This window comes from Ailuropoda melanoleuca, chromosome 13 (assembly GCF_002007445.2).
Source record: "Ailuropoda melanoleuca isolate Jingjing chromosome 13, ASM200744v2, whole genome shotgun sequence".
NCBI lineage: Eukaryota > Metazoa > Chordata > Mammalia > Carnivora > Ursidae > Ailuropoda > Ailuropoda melanoleuca.
The window spans coordinates 8229501-8235500 of NC_048230.1; the positions used below are offsets into that span (position 1 = coordinate 8229501).

The following is a 6000-nucleotide window of genomic DNA, read 5'->3' on the forward strand; positions in this document are numbered from 1 at the left end:
GTTTACCGAATCCAAGGCTTCAAGAAGTTAAGAAACTGCATTAAGATTGTCCAGATAGTAACATAATAGGACCCCGATCTGACTTGAGTCTAACTCCAGAGCTCACTTTCTCCTAAATCACACTGTTCTTTTTGCTTTTTGAGGCTTCTAATTAGAAAGCGTCCCTACCTTTTATAAGAAATGGACTAAACGTTTATTACTCCCTGAAACAGTGGTTGGTATTGGCATCATCAGCTATACGTGCAGACTCTCAGGCCCTGCCCCAGACCTACTGAATCCGAATCTGCATCTTAACGAGACCCTCAGGTGATGTGACGGCACATTCACGTTTGAGAAACACTGATGTAGACACCAAAGGAAAGTGCATACATTTTCTCTGTGTTGGAGTCAGGGTGAAAGCTCATCATGTTAATTTTGTAGAAACAGGACAAAATGACAGAGAACCTGCTATTTTGCACAGTGTGGGAGCATTAACAGGCACTGCCGAAAGCCCATGACCTGAAATGCATTTTCCAACACTTTTCTCACCATTCACTTGTTCATTAACAAAGTCAGCGAACATGGTCTACACCATGGGCTGGAACATGACGAGTGTCATGACAAGCGTCTGCCCTTGAGTGGCTTACGGTTTAGTGGAGGGAAACAGACATGCACATGGATATTGACAATACAGTGAAATTATACTTTGAGATCCCAGAAAAAGGAGACACTACAGACTGTCTTGGGGTGTCAGGGAAGGCTTCATGGAGGAGGCGGTCTTAACCGTGTGAGCAGGAATTCACTATGCAAGGGCTCCAGCGGGCCTGGCAGCTCTCCGGTGGCTCCCAGCAGTTTAATTCACTGAGGCAACAAAGAAATAGTGAATATGGCTGGTGCTCAGGGTTGGAAGGAGGAAGGGTGAAGTCTCCAGTGTTCCTAGGTATAATTTCTAGAAGGCTGAAATGTAGGAGCCTGATGGGATGTGCTGCAGGAGGACGTGGAGGGAGAGGCTCTAGTCAGGAATAAAGCATGGGGCCAGCCCCCCTCAAAGCCTCTTGGTTTTGACCATCTGTAGGCTCAGGCCTCACCCTGTTTCTAAGCTAATCTAGAGTACGGCAGGCAGCATTTGCAGTGAAATATATAGTTTATTTTAATGAGCATAATTTTCATGTAAATTTAATGTTTAAATATGTTTTTATATAATATATTAATGTTTAGATGCATAAACATTAGCTATATAATGGTCCTTTGTGCATATACCTGACCCTTTGCATCATAAGGGCCCATGCTTTCCTCAGCTGAAGCCGCGAAATCTGTCCTACCTCCTAACCCTACCCACCTGCCCTGAACCCAGTTTGGTCCAGGTGCAAGGACAAAAAGCAGATGGCTGGCCACAAGGTGCATCAAGAAGGCGAGGACCAGAAGGGGAGACAGCTGTTGAAGTGTGATGTCAGGGGGAGTAGAAGGAAGGGGGGGCAGGGTGAGGGTGAGGTGGCTCTGGAGGCACCGAGGGGGCAGAGGAGTTAGTCGCCTGTCCCCAAGCCTCTGAGTCACAAGTGATAATGTAGGTGCCCCTGGATACAGAGGCAATTAAAGTACAATTAACCTCCCTGAACAGCGGTTCTGAGTGCATGTCAGATAAACATTTGGAGATCATTAAATATGGGGGTGGCTGAGTGGAGGGACCGAAGAGTGGGGGCAGAAGGAGAAAAACCTTCCTCTGAGCCATCAGCTACCCTTTGAGGTTCTCTGTCACCATCAGTCCCCAGGACAGCTAGGGCAGGAGACCACCGCACATTGTACCCAGGGAAGCAAAGACACAGAAGTCTCCCCCTCCCTCCCCCAACACTTCCTCCCCAGGCCTGGCCTTGGGAACAGAGGCAGCAACTGCAAATTCAGGTTGTTGAGTACAAATGCTTCCTGCGTGGGGAGGGGAGGGAGGGGAGCCACTCCTGACAGCTGCCTCCGAGGAGCCCGCTCAGTTTATTAAATTATCAGGGTCTCTCTTGTAGCGAGGGCACTGGAGAATGAAATGCCAAATGGATCCGTTTCATGGAATCTGAGACTGATAAATTTTCAGAGCTGGAAAGCTCCTTGGAGAGCATCTGGTTCAACCTCCCTCATTTTTCAGATGAGGGACCTGCAGCGCAGAGATAGGAAATGACTTCCCTAAAGTCACAGTTGCTCCCTGAAACTCAAAACTAAGAGGACCCAAATGATGGCAGGCGAATTCGCTCCATAATTTATCACTTCTTCATGTTTAGTGTTCTTTATATTGAATTTACTTTTGATAAGGAGTACCTGCAATCTCAGAGGTAATTTACTGTGAAAGATCATTCTTAAGATTTCCCATCATTATTAACATTGACTTGAATTATGTTGCATCCTATATTGGAACATGGGTTTAATTTAACCCACGGCAAACAATTCTCTCAGTTAAAAAAAAAAAAAGAAAGAAAAGAAAAACCCTCCTTTCCACAATGAGAAGGCAGCCTGGCTTCTACAAAGATAATACTAATGTGAGTTGCAATTCCTTGCCTATATCTGCCTTTTCAATCAGATATCCACACCTGTCTTTAAAATCTTCATTAGCGCCCATTGTTAGGCAGGGCACCTCAGAGCAGGTAATCAGTCCTCACCGCAGCTCAGCTCAGATGTGACAAGCCTGACAGATGGGAAAAGAGTTAACCAGGCTCCGGCTGAGTTAATGAACTTCCAGTGCTGGGCACAGCCCTAGACCCTGAGGATGCAAAGGTCAGAACCCGACCCTTAGGTCGCACTTTTCCAAAAGCTCACTGCCTCACCAGGACTGGCTGGCCGGCTTAGTGAGAATCAGTAAAGGGGGATGGAGAAGGGTAATGTCCCCCAAACAAACAGAACCTTCTTCCAGCATTTGCACAGAGCTAGACTCAGCCCAGGTGAGGCTGCCTCCCATGACTCCAGGAGGCAGCTCATATTTCTCCTCCTAGAGGAGCGCTGTCCAATATGGTGGCCACTAGCCACAGATGGCTCTTTCAATTTATATTAATTAATATTTTAAAATGAAAATTCAGATTTTCAATCACACCGGCTACCTTTCAAGTGTTCAATAGCCATACTGTTTTCTCACACTATTTTCCACAATAGCTATACCTATTTATATTCCCACCAACAGGGCACAAGGGTTCCTCTTACTCACCAACACTCCTTATCTCTTATCTTTTAGATAAGAGCCATTCTAACAGGTGTGAGGTGATATCTCATTGTGGTTTTGCTTTGCGTTTCCCTGATGATGAGTGATGTTGAGTATCTTTTCACGTGTCTGCTGGTCATTTGCACGTCTTCTTTGGAAAAATGTCTATCTAGGTCTTCTGTTCACTTTTTCATTGGACTGTGTTTGCTTTTGGTGTTTTGTTTGGGGGGTTTTGTTGTTGCCATTTCTTTGTTTTTTTGCTATTGAGTTTTATTAGTTTCTTATATATTTTGGATATGTATTAACCTCCTATAGGATACACGGTTTGCAAATATTTTCTCCCATTCTGTAGGCTGCTTTTTCATTTGTTGATAATTTCCTTTGTCGTGCAGAAGCTTTTTAGTTTGATGTGGTCTCACTTGTTTATTTTTGCTTTTGTTGCCTCTGCTTTGGGTGTTCTATGCAGAATATTATTGCCAACACTAACATCAAGAGGCTTTTTCCCTGTTTTCTTCTAGGAGTTTGATGGTTATAGGTCTTACATTTAAGTCTTTAATCTATTTCGAGTTAATTTTGTAGGGGGGGGTGGAGGACAGAGGTTTAATTTCATCCTTTTGCATGTGGATATCCATTGTTCCCAACACCATTTAGTGACAAAACTATCCTTCCTCCATTGAGCATTCCTGGCTTCCTTGTCAAATATTAGTTGACCATATATGCGAGGGTTTACTTCTTGTCTCTCGATTCTGTTCCATTGGTCTATATGCCTATATTTATGCTAGTTTCATACCGTTTGATACTACAGCTCCGAAATGAAGGTTGAAATCAGAATGTGTGATCGCCTCCAGCTCTGTTCTTCTTTCTCAGGATTATTTTCTTTATTCGGGCTATTTTGTGGTTCCACACGAATTTTAGGATTGCTTTTTTTTTCTTTCTATGAAAAATGCAATTGGAATTTTGATAGGAATTGCCTTGGATCTATAGATGGCTCTGAGTAGTATGGACATATTTAACAATATTCATTTTTCTGACTCATGAGCACAGGATATCTTTCAATTTGTGCCTTCAATTTTTTTCATCAATGTCCTATTATTTTCAATGTTCGTATCTTTCACTTTTCTGATTAAATTTATTCCTAAGTGTTTCAATGTTTTTGGTGCTATTGTAAATGGGATTGTTTGTTTCTTTTTCAGACTGTTGTTAGTGTAACACAACTATTTCTGTGTTTTGATTTTGCACCCTGCAAAGTTACTGAATTCATTTAATAGTTCAAAGAGATTTTTGGTGGCATGTTCAGTATTATCTATATATGAGATTATATCATCTGCAAATAGAAATAGTTTTACTTCTTCCTTTCAATTTGGATGCCTCCCCCCACTTTTTCTTGCATAATGACTCTGGCTAGGACTTCCAGTATTATTTTGAATAGGGGTGGTGAAAGTGGGCACTCAAGTTCCTGATCTTAGGGGACAAACTTTCAACATCTCACTACTGAGTGTGACATTAACTGTGGGCTTGTCATAAATGACCTTTATTATATCGAGGCACTTTCCCTCTTTACTAATTTATTGTGAGTGTTTATCATGAAAGGATATTGAATTTTGTTGAATGCTTTCATACATCTATTGAGATGACCATGTGATTTTTATCTTTGGTCCTCTTAGTGTGGTGTGTTACATTTATTGATTTATCTATGTTGAACCATCCTACAACCCAGGAATTAATCCTTCTTGCTTATGGTGTTCAGTCCTTTCCACGTGCTTTTGGTTTGCCGGTATATTTTCAAGGATTGGTATCAGGGTAACATTGGCTTTGTAAAATAAGTTTGGGAGTATTCCCTCCTCTTCAATTTTTTTGGAAGAATCTGAGAGGGATTGGCACTAATTCTTCTTTAAGAGTTTGGTAAAATTCACCAGGAAAACCATTTAGCCCTGGGTTTTTCTTTATTGGGAATTTTTTTTATTACTAATTCAATTTCTTGTTACTTGTTATCTATTACTTCTTATGTATCCAGATTTTCTATTTCTTCATGATTCTGTCTTGGTAGATTGCATTTTTCTAAGAATTTGTCTTCTTCTAGGTAATCTAATTTTTTGGCATAAAATTATTCATAGTGGTCTGTTATGATGCTTTGTATTTCTGTGAATCATTCTTAACATCTCCTCTTTCATTTCTTAGTTTATTTATTTGAGCCTTCTCATTTTTTTCTTAATTAATCTAGCTAGAGACTTGTCAATTTTGTTTACATTTTCAAAACACCACTTTTGGTTTTGTCAATCATCTCCATTGATTTTCTGTATTCTATTTCATTTATTTCTGCCATGATCTTTGTTACTTCCTTTCTTCTGCTAACTTCGGGCTTAGTTTGTTCTATTTCTTTGTTTCTTTGTTTCTTTTTTCCCTACTCCCTTAAGGTGTAAAGTTAGGTCCTTTATTTGAAATCTTTTTTTTTCCCTTAATGTAACCATTTGTCACTAAACTTCTCTCTCAGAACTGCTTTTGCTGGATCCCACAACTTGTGATATGCTGTGTTTCAATTTTCATTTGTTTCAAGATATATTTTGATTTCTCTTTTTTTTTGTTAACCCACTGTTTACTCAGGATTGTGTTTACTTTCCATATTTGTGAATTTTCCAGTTTTTCTCCTGTTAATGATTTCTAATGTCATACCATTGTGGTTGGAAAAGATACGTGGTATGATTTCAGTCTTCTTAAATAAGCTAAGGCTTGTTTTGTGACCTAACATATGATCTATCCTGAAGAATGTTCTCTGTGCACTTGAGAAGAATGTGTGTTTGCTGCTGCTGTTGGATGAAATGTTCTGTATATGTCTGTTAGGTCCATTTGGT

General features: G+C 40.6%; 1 protein-coding gene across 1 annotated transcript in view; it reads right to left on the bottom strand.

Moving 5' to 3' along the window:
- Window positions 1–6000, bottom strand: part of ASIC2 (acid sensing ion channel subunit 2) — a 1023862-nt gene that overhangs the window by 768638 nt on the left and 249224 nt on the right. The window lies entirely within an intron of this gene.